Raw genomic sequence first — 15,555 nt, 5'->3', positions numbered from 1 at the left:
ACCTTTTGGGTCAATTGATGGCGGCAGATCTATAGAACAACATTTTCAAATAGAAGGCTTATTTATGTATTTTTCATTAAATATATTTTAAATTATGGCAGAATTGTAACTCTCACCCATGTAGGCTGCTATGACACCCTCCCTGCAGATGCCTCAGTGAAGTTAATCAATGGCTGAATTCCAAATCGCTCCTTTTATACTTTTAGTCCATACTGTTGCAGGCCTTACAGGTACATTGCATTTGAACCTCTTGCTGTTGTGCAGAGGATTGTGGGTCAGAATAGCCAGAAAACATGCTGGTTTTAAAAAGGCAAAGTGTGACCAGATGCAGGAGGACATCTTGGTATTTTTGGGAAAATGCATTTGGCATTCTATGTATTGGGACGTACTTTCTGGCATGATATTAAATAGTGTAATACTATAGGTACTGGAATGCGTCATCCTCATGTTCTACATTTTTTGTGTGTCATCTAGTGAGCCTTTCCACAAATGAAAATTAAAACTATTTCATTATTTGTATCATGTATCATTTCTGCGCTATTCTTTTGGTTTGTTGACACAGAGCAGCTTATACTGACTATTCTGTCATGGCATAAAAACTACAACGATACAGCTCTTTTCTTCATTGGCGACTGACGCCACACAGCTCATGAGGTGGGGGGCTGAGGGTGAAGCCCACCACTGGATTCAGATCCAGTTCATCCTCTGCAACTCCGGTGGAGGCGTGAAACGGAAGCGCTGGAGGAGTGAGGCGAGGAAGAGGAAGAGCTCCATTCTGGCCAAACTCTCTCCAAGACACACCCTACGACCTGCAAGAACCAAGAGTGGGTCACGTCTTCAGAATGAAACCTTTGCCAAGTCTGCTAACCTTGCTGCTACTCAGTTAACCTGCCAGACTTACCATGGAGTCAAAGGGTCTAAAATATAGGAAATACTAGACATCAGACTGATTCAACAGCAGGTTAAAAAGATGACGATAGAATCTACAGCCTGCAGATCATAGTGGAAAAATATACCACCACATCAGCTGGCTGACGAGACAGAAGGAATTAAACAAAGTAAAACACTGTTCCTGTGTTTTTTCACTGTTACAATCATTAAAAAGCAAAAGCAGCATGTGTTAGCATTCAGTACACCTCCAGTAGCTAGCGTAGCATAGAAGTGCTAGCACTGGTTAAGGATTAGCCAACCTACTCTGCTGTTAGCTCCACAGGTTTTAGAAATGTACATCTGCGTAACAAGCATCACTATTATGCAACGTTTTAACCGTGACTAGCTCAAAGTCCATAACATGACCTGAAATCTGGTTCAAGCTATGCAATGATTTGCCAGTCTGTTAGGAGGCGGAGGGTCAATTGTATACAAATACATCCGTTGTCCCTAGTTAACAAAATCCTGATGACCGTGTTGTACCTGCAGAAAAGGGCATGAAGGCGTCTCTCCTGATAAATTTACCCTCCTTATCCAGGAAGTGGGAAGGGTTGAAACAGTGTGGGGTCTCCCATTCACTCTCATCGTGCAGGACAGAAGTAAGTAGAGGAAACACAGTAGTCCCCTGTAGGCAAAAAAGACAGAGGGCTGTTTGAAGTCTAAGAATGAAAGCACATTTTCACCTATTCAGAAGGAACAATTAGCCTCTTTGATGAAGTAGCCCTGGAAGGTGACGTCTCGGCTGGTTTTGTGAGGAATGGCCATGGGGACAATGTTGACCAGTCTCTGTGTCTCATGGATGACAGCATCAGTGTACGGCAGGTTCTTCCGGTCCTCTATTCTGACCTGACGGCTTCCTACCACCCTGCTGAGCTCCTCCTGGACCTGGTCTGGACTCACATAAGGCTGGGATTAAATTGGAACCCAAACTGAAATCCAACAGAGATGGGCACGTGGGCATATTTGGCACCTTGAAAACGAGGGTACTTGGCCATGAAAAGTAAACACCACCGAAGTGTATTTCCTGTAGTATCAGTCCCAGCTGCAAACAGATTCATCACACTGTAGACCAGGTTCTCATCATGATAGTGTGAATCCTCGATTTCAAACTCCTAGCATAACACACAGAAAAGGGGGATTATACACAATGAGAAAGCAGCCAAGACTATTCTATCTTTATATATATATTCTGTTTTGCGCCAATTACCACGCCAGATTCCTTGTAGTTGCAAACACACTTGGCAATTAACTCTTTTCTCACATTGATCAGTATTCTCAGTCTAGAAGTTCGACACCTTACCTCCAGCTTTAGTTTACGGGTCAGGAATGCATCAACAAAGCATTTTAGTTCCTCCGTGTTGACAAACAACATCATCTTATAGGATTTAATACAACAATTATAAACACGTGTTTAATACACACAGTTGTGTGTAATTTCTGTGCAACTCAATTGGAAATCACTTACCAATTGTACCCAGATGGATGCTGTTCCAGTCAGATGGATGGACTCGTGGTCTCTTTCCACCATCGCTTGGAAGACAGGGTCTTTGTATCCAAACCTCTTTCCAAACATGATAGCTGCTATAACATTAGAAGCTGCATAATTCATTGTCTGGGCGTTTGCCTGAGAGAGAAAAGGGTGAGATAGTAAGTGCAACTTATTCAAGGGACTGCTTTGTAAACCCCTGCTGTGTTTTAGAGGAGGTCATGTTACCTTGATGCGGTTCAAATTCTTCAATCAGGAAGTGACATTCCTCAATAATTTTCTCTTCAATAACTCTTTTGCCCATCCCAAAATCTCTCAGTGTAGTTAAAGCAAAACGCCTCATTTCTTTCCACGAGTCACCGTTGGAAAGTAGTATACCCTTGAAACAAAAGAGGTCAGCCAGTTTAGACAAGGACAAACACAGGCCAGTAAAACAAACATACATTTCTTTACCGTGTCCTTTGTTGAAATCATAGAATATAGGAGTGACGTCTCGGTCTCCAAACTCCTCAGCATGGTTGACCAGAGCCTATTTGACTGTCTTGTATCCTGCCAGGACCACCGTCTTCTTCGGTCCAAAGTACACTGTGTACACTGATCCATATTTTTTGGACAGCTACAAAAAAAGATGGTGGGTAAAAGTGAGAGTCACAGAAAGAAATTCAATTTACTGATCAATACTGAAACAAGGGGCTGCACGGTGGTGTAGTGGGTAGCACTCTCGCCTCACAGCAAGAGGGTCCTGGGTTTGATTCCCGGGTCGGCCCGGGTTCCTTCTGTGTCGAGTTTGCATGTTCTCCCCGTGTAAGCGTGGGTTCTCTCCGGGTTCTCCGGCTTCCTCCCACAGTCCAAAGACATGCAAGATGGGGATAGGTTAAATGGTGACTCTAAATTGCCCGTAGGTGTGAATGTGAGCGTGAATGGTTGTTTGTCTCTACATGTCGGCCCTGCGATAGACTGGCGTCCTGTCCAGGGTGTACCCTGCCTTCGCCCAATGACAGCTGGGATCGGCTCCAGCCCCCCCGCGACCCTAAATACAGGATAAACGGTAGACAATGGATGGATGGATGGATACTGAAACAAAACATATTAAAAACGGGTAACTTTCTTGTCTTCCATCCAAGCAATGGAAAGAACAACATTGTTTAAGACAAACAACACATTTCTCACATCAACTAGAGAGCTGTCAAGTCTCTTGAGATCCACATGGAGCAAGTTACCAAGGAGGGGAAGAGGTTTAGGTCCCGGTGGCTCCCCCTTGTTGTCTTGGGTGCTGAAGTTGGAGTGAAAAAGCTGGAAGACCAGCAGGCCTAAAATGACCAGCAACAGGAAGACGGAATAGGCAGAATGGAAAAGATCTTCCAACATGATCATACTGTCACCTGAACCAGACCCTGGATAAGAAACCCTTACCAGTGAACAGCTGCTTTGAAAGGTAAATGAAAGGATAAATGTCTGCTATCACAGTCAGGGTTTCTAGTTTCAACCAGTTTTAAGTTAATACAGAAATAGTGGCAACTGGCAATAGCAACCTCTGTAGGAGGAGTTGTAGGGCAAAGTCCAGACCTCCTCTTATGGGCTGCACTGATCACCCTATCTGACCTCGACAGTACGTGTACATGAGACAGGCAAGTGTATTGAGGATGGTTTAGGTGTAAACAAATCTGTAAATACATAAATACATCAGCCTCATCACCACTAGTATACACTGGTTCGATTCCTGCAGTCAGTCTTGGCTGGATTGCTCCGCCCACTTGTGGTACAGTGCTCCATTTGTGCTTTTGTGACTCGTTTAAACCTGGAAGATCCTGCTTGTTGCTTTTACCTCTTTGTTAATCCTCACCTGTGCTCATTATCTCCAGATCCTGAAAAGGGCATGAAGGCATCTCTCCTGATAAATTTACCCTCCTTATCCAGGAAGTGGGAAGGGTTGAAACAGTGTGGGGTCTCCCATTCACTCTCATCGTGCAGGACAGAAGTAAGTAGAGGAAACACAGTCGTCCCCTGTAGGCAAAAATAAAAGTTCATTTTCACCTTTTCAGAAGTAGATGAACATTTCCAACAATAAATAACAGATGTGAGCAACTAGCCTCTTTGATGAAGTAGCCCTGGAAGGTGACGTCTCGGCTGGTTTTGTGAGGAATGGCCATGGGGGCAATGTTGGCCAGTCTCTGTGTCTCATGGATGACAGCATCAGTGTACGGCAGGTTCTTCCGGTCCTCGACTCTGACCTGACGGCTTCCTACCACCCTGCTGAGCTCCTCCTGGACCTGGTCTGGGTTTAACAAATAAGTATTCTTTGCTGCATTCATTTAAACAAGACTAGGCCTCTGTGAAGCTGCCAAAGAATCTCTCTCTTTACCTTGTACATGTGGATATTTAGCCATAAACAGTAAACCCCATGTCAGTGTAGTCTCTGTGGTGTCAGTCCCAGCTCCAAACAGGTTGGCCACTGAAAATAAAAGGTTTTTCTCGTGGTAGTGATTGTCCATAACAGAAGAGTCCTGAGAGAAAGAACATTCACACATCAGCATAAATTAGACTGTTTTTTTTTATTTTAATTTTAATTTGTTTTATTAAAGATGTAAACGTGTTTGGTCTTACATCTTCTTTCTGCTTCCGAATCAGAAAACAGTCCACAAATCCCCTGTAGATGTGAGTGTTCAGCGTCTCTTTTAGGTCTTTGATTAATTCTTTGACATCACTGACAGTTTTCTCAGCATTTTTTAACACCAGCTGCCTGTTTTTCATCCAACTGAACAGCCTGGGAAAGATGTTGTAAGCTGTGATGTAACAGTGAAAACAACAAAGGTTAGTGAAGACAATCAACAACCAAAGAAGATTTCATGGAATAATAAAAGTCTTCATTAAACAGTGAGAATTGTTCTGTGTCTCATTATGTAACGTAACAAATGACCATAACTATTTCTAGGGGTTCTACTGAGTAGGTTAGGCTGCTTCTGTATCCCAGCAGAAGCTGTTTTGCAGGACTATTGTGGATCGGTACGATCAAATGTCAAACACTGTCCTAATCCCAAATATATTATAAATGTGTAAAACTATACTGTAAGTAGTTATGTGAGAATAAGTCGAAAGGAGAGGAAAACAGAGAAAAGGAAAAGAGATGACTGGAGAGTAGGGGAGAGGAGAAGATAGCAATACAGTATAGTAATATATCATATGTAATCATAAAAAATACGTAAGACAAATAATATTATAAACTAAAAAAAGATGCTGGTGAATCAAATTAATTCATTAATAAGAAGAAGGGAAAGGAGAATAGCTGACTGGAGAGAACAGGATAGAAGAAAGATTAGACCAGAAGAAATGGGGCTGTTTCAATTTGGTCCTAAATCATGCATTTGTCAGTAAACATTGCTTGCTTGCTCACCAGAGTAATTTAAAAGGCAAATATGAAACCCACCCGGATTGGTGCAGATCCGGCAACGTGTATGTTGTCGTGCGCTCTTGTCACCATGTTTGTGAATCGGGGGTCATTGTATTCAAACCTGCTGCCATACACAATGGATGAGATGATGTTGGATGCTGCATAACTCAGCGGGTGTGCTGTGTCAAATGGTTTCCCTGTAAATGTGTCAAAAATTACATTATTAAGACTTAAGAGCAAATGAAAAGTGCAGCCTTGCACTATTAAAGCAAACCTCACCGTGACTTACAGTGGCAACTTAAAACATTAAAATATACATTTACATTTACATTTAGGGCATTTAGCAGACGCTTTGTCCAAAGCGACTTACAATAAGTCTATACAATACATTTGGATGAGGGCAGAGCTTATCATTTACACACAATAAGATGTATCCTGATATGAAAAATAAACTATTTGGAGGAAATACGATAACACAACTTTGACATCATCTGCTATTTTTGTATATCAGAACACCTTGTCATGTATTTATCTCCATACCTTCATGCTTTTCAATCATTTGGACCAAATGTTGACATTCCTCCAATATTTTTTCCTCAGCGACTCGTTTGCCCATTCCAAAGTCTCTGAGGGTGGTGAGTGCAAAACGTCTCATCTCTTTCCATGATTCTCCATTTGCGAATATAATTCCTATTAAACACGACATGCAGGTTAAATGTAATATGAACTATCATGTATAGATTTTTAGATATAATTCTAGTCAGTGAATTGCCTACATAAAACAAAGTAGAAATTGAATGTAGTACATAAAACGTTTTTTGTGGCTTTACTATTGCTATGACTTCTCATTGATATTATTGGATATTGTATTGAAAAGTAAACACACCGTTGCCTTGATTTAAATCCTGAAAAATAGGAGTGATACTTCAGTCTCCAAATTCATCTGCGTAGCTGACCAGAGCTTCTTTGACTGTCTTGTAACCAGCGAGGACCACAACTTTACTGGTTCCAAAGTACACCGTAAACACAGACCCATGTTTCTCTGAGAGCTTTGAACAAAAAAATAGATTCAGAGATGGTGTTGAATCTGTGTATCGTTCGTTCATGGGTTATTTCAAAACAAAAACAATTCTCTTACGGTGTTCGTTGATTTTTTTAAATTTGTCTAAGGATGCGTTTAGAATGACTGTGGGGAGAGCGTTCCAGAGAGTGGGGGCCGTGGTGCTGAACCGATACCGATCCGATACTACTGTTGAATGAATGAACCGTATACCTTGCCATGTGACATTGCCACAGATATAAATGTACTCAATATTATTTATTAACAAATAACAAAGTGTACATTGGCAGCAAATAGAAATAAATAACACTTGTAACCATGTAAAGTGCACTGCAAACAGATATTTTAAAATGTAATATAAAAACATAGCAGCTGCCTGAAACCCAACAAACTTAATTAATCGGCGCTTGCTCCATGTTGCTCTGTGTTTGCTCATCACTAGCTGCTCTGCGTGATGACGTAACCAGCGTTGCAAACATAGAATTGAAGTGACTAGATCGCTGTAACTGTATTGCTGTGTATGATATTAATAAAAATGAAATGACTGGATTGGAATGCTGAATCGGCCTCATTCATCCGATATCTGATCCAGCTAATTAGTCAATATCGGAGCCGATATCCGATCCAGGTATCGGATCGGTGAATCTCTAGTGAGAACCCTGGCAGCGGAGTTTATATTGTAGCCTGTCCTGTGTTTTGGTGTGTACTCCAGAAAGGACTCTATGGCAGTAATCCAGATGGGAGGTGACGAAGGCATGAATGAGGGTTTCTGCCACAGAGTCTGGAGATATTTCTGAGGTGAAAGAAGGCGGATGTGGGACTGGAAGGAAAGGTTGGAGTCCAGGATGACGCAAAGGTTGCGGACTTCGGAGGATGGGCAGATGGAGTACCCCTCTATATTTAGGAGGAGATCTCCAACCTCTCAAAGTAGTGCCTTGGAGGCCGCATCCATGAGCTCTGTTTTATTGCTGTTGAGCTTGAGTATGTTTGTTGACATCCTTAGATGTTATGCAGGCAGTAGACCAGGGAGATGGGGGGGCTGAGTGGATGGTTTGTTGCTGATGTGGAGCTGTGTGTCGTCGGTGTATGTGTGGAATTTGAGACCATGGTAGTGGGTGATCTGACCAATAGGGAGCATGTAGATGATAAAGAGGAGGGGTCCAAACACAGAGCCTTGAGGCACGCCTTGGTTGACAGGGGCTTGGGGGGAGTGGGAGTTGCAGAGTGTGACACACTGTTTTCTGTTAGAGAGGTATGACTGGATCCAGGAGAAAGCTGAGCCGGTGATGCAGGTGGTGGCTGCATTTCCAGTCACGGATTATGACATTCACTGTATGTTCTGTACAACATCACGTAAACAGCAAAACAAAACGGTCTTTCCGCTTTCTTGTAAAAGGTTGTAGACCATGAAACAAAGAGGCCCATTTGATTGTTTTTCTAATTTCCTGTTTTTTAAATTATGTTTTTTAAACAAAATAACCAAAGAACGAATGATATTGAAATATTGATATGAATTGAGTATACGTCTTTTCACCTCATCTCAAATAAATTGTGACACCTGTTTCCTAATGCATTTGCTTTGGTAGAAGAGTGTTTAACTCACCTCAAAGAGGGATTTGTGGAGTCCCTTGAGATCCAGCTGCAACAGATTACCCAGCAGGGGAAGAGGCTTCGGCCCCGGAGGCTCCTTTCCAAATCCCTGAGAGGTGAAACTACTAGAAACTAGATAGACGACGAGCAGGAGAGCAACAACTCCCAGAGAAGTGGTAGGATTAGAGAAAAGGTAGATAACAAAATCCTCCAAAAGAGACATTTCTCCTGCTGTTAATGGCACTCCACTCACTGAGCCTTGCAGTTAGAACACACTCAAATGCACATCCACTGGAACACCTTTGTAGCTGAGATTTAGGAGGAGTAATCATCTACCTACCCATCAAAGGGACATATCCTGCCTCAGCCAGTACTGGTTAAATTAAGTGAAAACATTGGCAAGACAGTAAAAATGTCCGCTCTGCCAAAAGTATCAGTTCGATTGGTAAATGATTTATTTGTACATAAGTTCCTCTGCTTTGCAGATTGCCATGAAGACAAACATGACAATATGACTGTATTCCTTCCCTCCATCAGACACAGTTTTACTGTCAGCCAGAGAAATATATCAAAGTGAGTTTGTGAGAAGTAGGGTCATTTTCTCATGAAAACTTCCATTCAATTAGACTTCTTTTTGCAACCAGAGGAGTTGAAAAAAAGTTCTCAGGTCCTCCAGGGCATAAATATTTCTCAATAAGACCTGACTCCTTTCAGTGTTAATGAAACTCACTGGGTTCCGTTGAGTTCAGTGCAATAATAGTTTTACTTTACATCAAAAATAATACAGGAACATGATGGCGGGACGTGAAGCAGCACTTTGAATTCAGAGGAAGTTAACACATAGGCTATATATGTATACACGCCAGTAGGCCTACGTAGGCTCTTCTAAAGCTGTTTGTCTCCATTTCTATTCTACTGTATCGTACCCAACATCTTATCTAATGTCTAGCATCAAGTTTTTGCTCAAAGAACTTTACTTCTTGACAAAATTAACTGGGCTGCAATGATTGATCACCAACCTGAGAAAAACAAAGACTGTTGGTATTAAACTGCAGCCTTTCCAAAGGATCAATGTGCAAAATACTGGGTTGTCATAAGAAGCATCAGGGTTGAGAGTGAACTAAATCTTATTTAGAACATATATATATTGTCCCCTTTATTACATACTCTCAATCTCCTTTTTCTCATCAGAAGACATTGAAGAAAATAATGTGTAACGTATAACTATTAAGTATTTCTCTAGAAGGGGGGGAAAAAGACCAAAATGAAAAAATGATATGAATGTAATTTATTGTCATTTTAGATGTACATGTGGTATTGAGCTATAGTAGGATCATATATTATGTGATATTTGCCATTTTCTGCAATACAAAAAAAAAGACAAATTACAATCTTCAAAACTGAGTAAATCCATTTGTGAAAATAATTAACCATTGACGATAATCAGGAATACAAAAGTATGTAGTTGTCTCACTCTAGTGAAGTCCATATGCATGGAAAAAGTGATGCAAAGTGTTTAAACTAAAGAGAGAAAAATGTAAGGCTAGTCACCGTGTCCACCTGTGTATGATATTCATCTTTCTATTTTAGATATGATGCTATTTTTCAAGACGGAACATCTGCTGGCTGCACAGCATGTTACCCCTCTCTAATGCCATGCTCCAGCTCTCTTCCTCATTGGCGCCTGACGGCACAAAGCTCATGAGGTGGCGGGTTGAGGGTGAAGCCCACAACTGGTGTCAGGTCCAGTTCCTCCTCTGTGACTCCAGGTGGAGGAGTGAAACGAAAGCGCTGGAGGAGGGAGGTTAGGAAGAGGAAGAGCTCCATCTTAGCCAGACTTTCTCCCAGACACGCCCTGCGACCTGCAAAACCAAGAGATGCAAAGAGATGGACCACGCTGTGTAAAATGTCTCTGCAATCCTTAAAATACAAAATCCTGATGACGTGTTGTACCTGCAGAAAAGGGCATGAAGGCGTCTCTCCTGATGAATTTACCCTCCTTATCCAGGAAGTGGGAAGGGTTGAAACAGTGTGGGGTCTCCCATTCACTCTCATCGTGCAGGACAGAAGTAATTAGAGGAAACACAGTCGTCCCCTGTAGGCAAAAATAAAAGTACATTTTCACCTTTTCAGAAGTAGATGAACATTTCCAACAATAAATAACAGATGTGAGCAACTAGCCTCTTTGATGAAGTAGCCCTGGAAGGTGACGTCTCGGCTGGTTTTGTGAGGAATGGCCATGGGGGCAATGTTGGCCAGTCTCTGTGTCTCATGGATGACAGCATCAGTGTACGGCAGGTTCTTCCTGTCCTCGACTCTGACCTGACGGCTTCCTACCACCCTGCTGAGCTCCTCCTGGACCTGGTCTGGGTTTAACAAATAAGTATTCTTTGCTGCATTCATTTAAACAAGACTAGGCCTCTGTGAAGCTGCCAAAGAATCTCTCTCTTTACCTTGTACATGTGGATATTTAGCCATAAACAGTAAACCCCATGTCAGTGTAGTCGCTGTGGTGTCAGTCCCAGCTGCAAACAGGTTGGCCACTGTAAATATCAAGTTTTTCTCATGGTAGTGATTGTCCATAACAGAAGACTGCTGAGAGAAAGAACATTCTCACATCAGCATAAATTAGACTGTGTTTTTTTTTTTGTTTATTAAAGATGTAAACGTGTTTGGTCTTACATCTTCTTTCTGCTTCCGAATCAGAAAACAGTCCACAAATCCCCTGTAGATGTGAGTGTTCAGCGTCTCTTTTAGGTCTTTGATTAATTCTTTGACATCACTGACAGCATCCTCAACATTTTTTAAGAACAACTGCCTGTTTTTTATCCAACTGAACAGCCTGGGAAATATGTTGTAAAGCTGTGATGCAACAGTGAAATCAACAAAGGTTAGTGAAGACAATCAACAACCAAAGAAGATTTCATGGAATAATAAAAGTCTTCATTAAATAGTGAGATTTGTTCTGTGTGTCTCATTATGTAACGTAACAAATGACCATAATTATTACTATGAGTTCTACTGAGTAGGTTAGGCTGCTTCTGTATCCCAGCAGAAGCTGTTTTGCAGGACTATTGTGGATCGGTACGATCAAATGTCAAACACTGTCCTAATCCCAAATATATTGCAAATGTGTAAAACTAGACTGTAAGTAGTTATGTTAGAGTACGTTGAAAGGAGAGGAAAACAAAGAAAAGGAGAAGAGATGACTGGAGAGTAGGGGAGAGGAGAAGATAGCAATACAGTATAGTAATATATCATATGTAATAATAAAAAATATTAAAGAAAAATAGTATTATAAAGAAATAAAAGATGCTGGTGAATCAAATTAATTCATTAATAAGAAGAAGGGAAGGAGAATAGCTGACTGAAGAGAACAGGAGAGGAGAAAGATTAGACCAGAAGAAATGGGGCTGTTTCAATTTGGTCCTAAATCATGCATTTGTCAGTAAACATTGCTTGCTTGCTCACCAGAGTAATTTAAAAGGCAAATATGAAACTCACCTGGATTGGTGCAGAGCCGACAATATGCATGTTGTCGTGCGCTCTTTTCACCGTGTTTTTGAATCGGGGGTCATTGTATTCAAACCTGCTGCCATACACAATCGAGGAGATGATGTTGGATGCTGCATAACTCAGCGGGTGTGTTGTGTCAAATGGTTTCCCTGTAAATGTGACAAAAATTATATTATTAAGACAAAGTGAGGATTTGAACACAACTTATAATTTCCTCAGAACAATAATGCACTTAGATGTGTCCTGATATGGAAAAAGTAAGAAACTCTGTAGGAAATGTCACTCAGCATTACGATAACACCACTTTGACGTCATCTGCTATTTTCGTATATCATTACAACTTGTCATGTATTTATCTCCATACCTTCATGCTTTTTAATCATTTGGACCAAATGTTGACATTCCTCCAAGATTTTTTCCTCAGTGACTCGTTTGCCCATTCCAAAGTCTCTGAGGGTGGTGAGTGCAAAACGTCTCATCTCTTTCCATGATTCTCCATTTGCAAATATAATTCCTATTAAACACAACATGCAGGTTAAATGTAATATGTATCATGTATAGATTATTATATATAATTCTAGTCAGTGAATCGCCTACATAAAACAAAGTAAAAATTTAATGTAGTACATAAAATGTTTTTTTGTGGCTTTACTATTGACTTCTCATTGATATTATTTGGATATTTTGGATATTGTATTGAAAAGTAAACAAACCGTGGCCTTGACTTAAATCCTGAAAAATAGGAGTGATGCTTCTGTCTCCAAATTCTTCTGCGTTGCTGACCAGAGCTTCTTTGACTGTCTTGTAACCAGCGAGGACCACCACTTTACTGGTTCCAAAGTACACCGTAAACACAGACCCATGTTTCTCTGAGAGCTTTGAACAAAAAAATAGATTCAGAGGTGGTGTTGAATCTGTGTATCGTTCGTTCATGGGTTATTTCAAAACAAAAACAATTCTCTTACGATGTTCGATGATTTTTTAAAAATTGTCTTAGGCTGAGGCGTTTCGAATGACTGTGGGGAGAGCGTTCCAGAGAGTGGGGGCCGTGGTGCTGAACGCTCTGTCTCCGAAGGTAAAGAGTCTGGTGTGGGAGATGGAGAGCAGGCCAGTCTCTGAGGACCAGAGGTTTGCAAGACGGGGAGTACAGAACAAGGAGGTCAGAGAGGTATTGAGGGGCGATGGAATGGAGGGATTCTTAGGTGAGAAGGAGGATTTTGTACTTTATACAGAAGTTAATTGGAAGCCAGTAGAGGTGGATGAGGGTTGGGATGATGTTTTGCCAGGGCTTGGTGTGGGTGAGAACCCTGGCGGCAGAGTTCTGTACATATTGTAGCCTGTCCAGGGTTTTGGTGTGTACTCCAGAAAGGACTCCATGGCAGTAATCCAGACGGGAGGTGACGAAGGCATGAATGAGGGTTTCTGCCACAGTTAGACACTGGAGATATTTCTGAGGTGAAAGAAGGCGGATGTGGGACTGGAAGGAAAGGTTGGAGTCCAGGATGACGCAAAGGTTGCGGACTTCGGAGGATGGGCAGATGGAGTACCCGTCTATATTTAGGAGGAGATCTCCAACCTCCCAAAGTAGTGCCTTGGAGGCCGCATCCATGACCTCTGTTTTATTGCTGTTGAGCTTGAGTATGTTTGTTGACATCCTTAGATTTTATGCAGGCAGTAGACCAGGGAGATGGGGGGGGGGGGCTGAGTGGATGGTTTGGTGCTGATGTGGAGCTGTGTGTCATCGGTGTATGAGTGGAATTTGAGACCATGTTGATGGGTGATCTGACCAAGAGGGAGCATGTAGATGATAAAGAGGAGGGGTCCAAGCACAGAGCCTTGAGGCACGCCTTGTTGACAGGGGCTTGGGGGGAGTGGGAGTTGCAGAGTGTGATGCACTGTTTTCTGTTAGAGAGGTATGACTGGATCCAGGAGAAAGCTGATCCGGTGATGTAGGTGGTGAGATAGGCGGTTGAGGAGGATGGGATGGGAGATAGTGTCAAAGACTGCAGAGAGGTCAAGCAGAATTATTTCACTGGTGTGCCCGGAGTCAGCAGTGATCAGAAGAAGATCATTTGTGATTTTGATGAGGGCGGTCTCGGTGCTGTGGTGTGCTCTGAATCCAGATTGAAGGGGTTCATAGAGCTCATGGTTGGACATTTGGTGATGGAGTCGGATGGCAACTGCTTTTTCCAGGATCTTACTGCGGAACAGAAGGTTGGAGATCGGCCGGTAGTTGTTGAAGTGTTTTTCCCACTCTCAAAAATTTCATGAATAAAGTCAACATGAGGTTCAAGTGCGGCCATAACCGCTACATGTTCTGCTTCCGCCTAACGCAAGTCTGCATTTCCAGTCGCAGATTCTGACATTCACTGTATATTCCGTACAACATCTGTAAACAAGAAAACAAAACTGTCTTTCCGTTTTGTTGTAAACCAGTTGTAAACCAGTTGTAAACCAGAAAAACAAAAGAGGCCCATTTGATTGTTTTTTTAATTTCCTGTTTTTGAAATTGTGTTTTTTAAACAAAATAACCAAAGAACGTATGATATTGAAATATTGATATGAATTGAGTATACGTCTTTTCACCTCATCTCAAATAAATTGTGACACCTGTTTCAAAATGCATTTGCTTTGGTAGAAGAGTGTTTAACTCAGCTCAAAGAGGGATTTGTGAAGTCTCTTGAGATCCAGCTGCAGCAAGTTGCCCAGCAGGGGAAGAGGCTTCGGACTCTTTTCCAAATCCCTGAGAGGTGAAACTACTAGAAACTAGATAGATGACGAGCAGGAGAGCAACAACTCCCAGAGAAGTGGTGGGATTAGAGAAAATGTAGACAACAAAATCCTCCAAAAGAGACATTTCTCCTGCTGTTAATGGCACTGAGCCTTGCCGTTAGAACACAGTGATCTACCCATCAAAGGGACATATCCTGCCTTTTGTACCCCAGCCACTGCCAGTACTGATTAAATTAAGTGAAAACATTGGCAAGACAGTAAAAATGTCTACTCTGCCAAAAGCACCAGTTCGATTTGTAAATGATTTATTTGTACATAAGTTCCTCTGCTTTGCAGATTGCCATGAAGAAAAACATGACAATATGACTGTATTCCTTCCCTCCATCAGACACAGTTTTACTATCAGCCAGAGAAATATATCAGAGTGAGTTTGTGAGAAGTAGGGTCATTTTCTCATAAACTTCCATTCAATCAGACTTCTTTTTGCAACCAGAGGAGTTGCCCCCTAATGGCCAGTAGAGAGAATGCACATTTCAGACCAGAGGTTGGCTGTGAGACAGGATTAAGGAACAAACATGCATTATGTCTCTCATGGGTCACAGTCCCAAGTGTTAAGTTTGCATACATTGCTTATTACACCAGGTGGTTCCAGACTTTTTACAAATTGTTGTCTTTATGTAGTTGATTTGGCATCTGTTTTATCCATTAAGTGCAATTAAATCACAACAAAATTGGTTATTTTTAAAATGCTTAACCAGAAAAACCTTTAGCTTAGCTAAAAGAAGTGTTCAGGTCCTCCAGGGCATAAATATTTCTCAATAAGACCTGACTCCTTTCAGTGTAAATGAAACT

General features: G+C 41.6%; 2 pseudogenes across 2 annotated transcripts; both read right to left on the bottom strand.

The window, feature by feature from the left end:
* Nucleotides 1-622: 622 nt before the first annotated feature.
* On the bottom strand, nt 623-9,387 carry LOC311031450 (cytochrome P450 2K1-like; annotated as a pseudogene). Its single transcript has 16 exons — nt 9,381-9,387; nt 8,468-8,586; nt 6,691-6,853; nt 6,345-6,494; nt 5,841-6,001; nt 5,021-5,152; nt 4,779-4,920; nt 4,507-4,691; nt 4,260-4,420; nt 2,777-2,795; nt 2,396-2,554; nt 2,231-2,305; nt 1,901-2,042; nt 1,636-1,820; nt 1,414-1,555; nt 623-809 (listed from the first exon to the last, which is right to left on the bottom strand). The product of its transcript is annotated as a cytochrome P450 2K1-like (transcript).
* A 637-nt stretch (nt 9,388-10,024) lies between these two features.
* On the bottom strand, nt 10,025-14,827 carry LOC311031449 (cytochrome P450 2K1-like; annotated as a pseudogene). The gene is made up of 9 exons: nt 14,622-14,827; nt 12,684-12,839; nt 12,335-12,484; nt 11,959-12,119; nt 11,137-11,316; nt 10,908-11,049; nt 10,636-10,820; nt 10,408-10,549; nt 10,025-10,316 (listed from the first exon to the last, which is right to left on the bottom strand). The product of its transcript is annotated as a cytochrome P450 2K1-like (transcript).
* Nucleotides 14,828-15,555: the final 728 nt, after the last annotated feature.

This window comes from Eutrigla gurnardus (genome assembly GCF_963514095.1).
Source record: "Eutrigla gurnardus genome assembly, chromosome: 20".
Lineage (NCBI taxonomy): Eukaryota > Metazoa > Chordata > Actinopteri > Perciformes > Triglidae > Eutrigla > Eutrigla gurnardus.
This window is presented reverse-complemented; position numbering and strand designations above follow the sequence as displayed.